Source organism: Chelon labrosus (assembly GCF_963514085.1).
Source record: "Chelon labrosus genome assembly, chromosome: 4".
NCBI classification, from domain to species: Eukaryota; Metazoa; Chordata; class Actinopteri; order Mugiliformes; family Mugilidae; genus Chelon; species Chelon labrosus.
Window position 1 is genome coordinate 28,059,535 of NC_140340.1, and position 5,149 is coordinate 28,064,683.

The following is a 5,149-nucleotide window of genomic DNA, read 5'->3' on the forward strand; positions in this document are numbered from 1 at the left end:
TAAAGTCTCCTCCCTCAACTTAACCGCACTTTACTGAACGTGGACAAAAGATCTGTAATCCTGTAGTGTAATCTAACTGGGAGGGATCGGCTTGTGGCTTGTGTTGCCTGCTTGTTTTGGGTAGAAAGTCTCAGCCATAAAAAGATATTGTGAGTCATGAGATAAAGTGGGATGTGGTTCAGGGCTTTTGAGAGATCTGGCTTGACCAGTTCCTGACGCTGCAAGAGCGTTCAGAAGAACACAGGGCCACTGTTCTTTCAAGCGCAGGCTGTTCATAGTGTAATTTGTCCAGAAGTTATTATGCAAAACATGTGAATCCATTGGGAAATAAGTCAGCTGATTTAAGTTGTATTCATGGCATGTTGACTAGAATAATAATTAAACAGTAAAGTAATTTATTTTTTTTTGTCAGCCATGCTGAAGGGCTGTTTAGCTAAACACACAGAGGTTGTGTAATTTGTACAACATAAGCGACACCAGTGCATATCAATCTTGCGGTAAGAATATACTTTCACTCCTGAGGCAACAGTTTTTCCTTGGATTGAACTGTGGCAAGCAAGTGGAAATAAGTCACAAGTTGGACCTGAAGCAATATCTGGGTTATGTGACAAACCCATAACCCGATAATCCTTGTTGAAGATGCACTGTAACTTGAATAATAAACTACTCAAACATGCACTTGGCTTTGAGGAAGATGGAAAGAGATGATTTTGTATTGTCAACACGTCTGTTACGAGATACATTTATAGGACAATTTTGGTGAGAAACAAGAAAGATGAAAGTTTTGAAAGTGGTAAAACACCACCATTGTAATGCCTAACTTGTACAGACGCCTTGTTTGCAGTACATTCTAGCTCTGAGCTGTTCATAGGCCGAGGGTCAAGGAGCCAAAAAGGTCAGCCCCTCTTTCATTCCAGTCATTGCACTGCATGCATACAATCAGACACGGACTTCAAAAAGATGGTATTTGCAGACTAAGAAGAGGTAGAATTGTGACACAGTGATGTGGTGGTTAGCACTGATGCTTCACAGCAAGAATTTTCTCCGTTCGAATCCATCGGTCGACTGGTGCCAAAGACGTGCTCATTAGGTTCATTGGTGATTCTAAAGTGGCCGTAGGTGTGCATGTAAGTGTGAATGGTTGTCTGTCTCTCTGTGTTTGCCCTGTGATAGACTGAAGACCTGTCCTGGGTGTACCCCGCCTCTCACCAGGACAAGCAGTTACAGAAAATGAATGAATGAATGAATGAATGAGCTGATTATGGCAACAATCATTTACAGGACATATAATTAATTTGTGTGGACTTCCTTTATAGTTTAAGGATGTGCTGCAAGCATCTAACACTACAGTATGTAATTTGTGAAAATACACCGCATAAATACACCGATCAGCCACAACATTAAAATCAATGACAGAAGTAAAGTACATAACATTGACCATCTTGTAACAATTCAATGTTCTGCTCGGAAACTTTTGGACCTGGCATTCATGTGGATGTTACTTAGACATGTAGCACCCACCTAGACCAGACCAGGCACCCCCACCCCATAGCAATGACACTCCTTGATGGCAGCAACCATCCCCAGCAGGATGCAGCCTGACACAGACACACACAGGAAAACAGTCTACTAACATCTCAAAAAACATGAAGGGCAGCACAAGGTGTTGACCTGGCCTCCAAATTCACGAGATCCCAAACTGATCAAGTATCTGTGGGATGATCCACAGAGGCCCCTCCGGTCAACCCATACATTCTGTTGCCAGACACCACAGGACACCCTCAGAAGGCCCATGTCCATTCTCTGATGAGTCACAACTGTTTTGGGGGCACACAACATTTGGAAGGTGGTCATAATGTTATGCCTGATTGGTGTATAATTCAGTGAGGAACACTGCACAGTGCTGTCCAGTCTATCGGGATTCGAACCCGGGACCTTCTCGCTGTGAGGCATCAGTGCTAACCACCTCGCCACTGCGCTGCCCGCTGTTGTTGTTTAGCAGATTTAAAATTGATGTTGCATGTCTATAGAGCTTGTCTGGTATGTCGTATCATATCCTATTGCATTGTATTGTATTACATTGTATCATATTACACTGTATATACTGTATATGTATATATATATATATTAGTGAATTTATATTTTTAACAGAATAAATTGTGCAATTTACAAAGTATGCACATAAACAGCAGTGGACAAGGTGAGTGAAAATAGTCACAAAATGCAGACAATAGGTGTACAAACGGAAGGGAGGCCTTTCTCTGTATGTCATGTTTCTACAGCCTGGTGATTCAAAAATATTGTTCATAGATAGAGTAAAAGGATATATAGCTTAGTATGAAAACCAACAAGCACACATTGAATGTAAGGATCTTTGTTAGTGAAGTCACATGCAGTTTCACAGGTTTCCTCTCTTTTTAATTCAGAGGCAGCAAATCACTCTCCCAACCAGACTCAACCTACTTTCATTTCATTTTGGCCACACCACAACCATTTGTACTCATTTGCAACTTTGTGTTATCGCAACCTCGGCGTGTGCCCGTGAGCCCATTGAAAGGCATGAGACCAGAAGTGACAAGAGAAGCAGTCCTGTGTTGACTCAACATCCCCACTACCCCTCCCCTACTTCCGCCCTGGTCAGCTTTCTCAGCCACGTCTGTGTACACGGCTAAATCTGAGCCTCTTCAAAACAGAACAGAGTGCACTGGCGGACAAAAACACAAGATTATACTATTTCAAAACTTAACTGTAACTTAAAAGAAGTTCCACCTGTTTAATGGATGTTCGCATGAAGAGAGGAAAAGTCAGGAAGTGGGGGTATAACTGCTTCCACAAAGTTCACAGGCCATCCAGCTTGATTTTTTATTTTTTTGGTCCAAGAGGAAATAAGCCTCATTCCAGCAACATTCCATCATCTAAGTTGTTCACTTAAGGAAACAAGCTCTTACAATATTGTAAACTAAATGACTGCTTTTGTAAAACATTACGTAACCTTATTGAGGCTTGCATGCGACTTCTGTTTGTGTCGTTGGCTTAAGTTCTCCAAACTGAATGGACATTCCAACCAAACTATGACTTCCTCCCAGCAAGTGACTCACTAAAAGCCACTGTTGAATGTCTTCCACTGCTGGCCTTTCCTGCTCCCAGCCTGAGCCTCTGGGTGTGTCTCCCTCTGACCTCATCTTCCCAGAAAATCCTTCAAAAACCTCAGCAGCCCAGTTTCTCACATGATACTGCCTCTGTGCAAGTCGTCTAGAAAAACAGACCAGGCTGTTTATGGGAAAACATCTTGCTTGGCTTCTTACGTCAGCATCGCTGATGCTGGTGAGTGTTCATTCAACCTGAGCATCAGTCTCTGTGTGTGTGCAGACTGGTTACTGCTGCCCACTGTGGGAACTTGAACAGGTCAAACTTCAAGTCTAATTCAAGACAACATACTTTTAGTTGAAATCTGTGTCACTGATTCTTCCTCAAGAGGAATAAATATTTCAGCAACCTGCTACCTGTAACAGTAGATTTACACAAGAGAAGCATTAACGAGTGGAGCTAAAATACAGCTCAGTACATCACACACACAACCTGCTGGGTCGACTAGTGAAGGGAATTGTAGATTTGTGAAAAGAGGCTTTGTGTTTCACGCAGAAGACAATAGCTCCCGCATGGCAGCAGGACCTTTAACCCAGACACAGCACATTCAATGAGTCATCTGACCCAGTGTCCAGAAGTTAGCACAGCGGAACCACAAAACAGAAATCAAACATGTACCGTACACAAACCGCTAAGTGACACGAATAACGGAGCAGTGAGTGTAAATCATACCTCACTTCTCCGAGGGCTGACAGGCTGTGACAGGTCTGCCGGGAGGTTGAAGTCCTTCACGGAGCGGTGGATGTCAAACTCCCCGGTCAAAGATAGACGTCCCGTGTTGAGGCTGCCGCTGGAGTTGCCGCTTTCTGAGTGAGAAGTCTTGTTCTCTCTGCGTGGCGGAGCTCAGTCCATGTGGCTGGATGGGAAAATGGGAAATAAACTTTCTGGGCAGGCAGCCAAGAAAAAAAAAACGGAATGGGGTTTTAAAGACACAGCAGTTACAGCGCTATATATGGTTCAGCCACACTCCACCACAGTCCAGAGGCACTACATCTATTTGACTAGTTTTGGCTCCACTGTTTTGAAGGCAGACAGACAGACAGACAGACAGATAGACAGACAGATAGATAGATAGATAGATAGATAGATAAAGTCTAAATAGACAATAAAGTCGTATCGTACTGTATTCCACATCACACAGGACATGATTCAGATAACCACTATAGGCTAGGTAAAAACAACAACAATAACAACAAAAAAACTTTTAGTTCAGCCTGTTTAAAGAAACATAGTTTAGTATAATTCAGCAGTTTTGTTGATTATAGGGATAATGAGGATCACACAAGACAGAATTAACAATTTCCAGCTGTACAACAACTCACTTTTCTGCAACAGATACGGTAACTCCATATTTACTTCCGTCTCTATTTCTTGATACATTTGTTCATGTGCTAATTTTGTAAATTTTTGGCTTATACTATTTTATTGTATTGTTGTATTATTTCTTTTTACTTGTGGTTCTCAATGGTGTTTTTATGTGTAACTAAGCTACTGTGACCAGCAATTTCCCTTGTGGATGATTAAAGTCTAACATATACACAGTGTAGTTCTAAGATCAGTGAGCTGGTGTCTCCCTCTAGTGTTCTGACATGAGAAGGCAACTGCAGCAGAAAACCTCAGCACTCTCTCTGCCGGTGGTGATCCCCAAAACATCTGATGTCGTGAATAAATACATAAATAACAACAGCTTGACTGATCACATATGATTATCACATTCTTTGTCATTGTCATGTTATAACATGCCTTGTATGTTTGTGACAGTCAAAGCTTTAAATAAGAACCAGCACACGCAGTAGCCTGCTGAGGTTACACCGTGCAGGTATTGAGGCCAAGGCAGTTTTTTAATCTCTGTGACATCAGCCTCTTCCTGCAGAGGCTGATGCTGCTCCTCTGCTGAGGCATTAGGAACACATACGCTACAGCTGCTCTGCAACACCCACTGACAAGCCTATAAAACCAATAAAAGAATAATGATGCATATGAAAAATAATGGGCTCCAAAA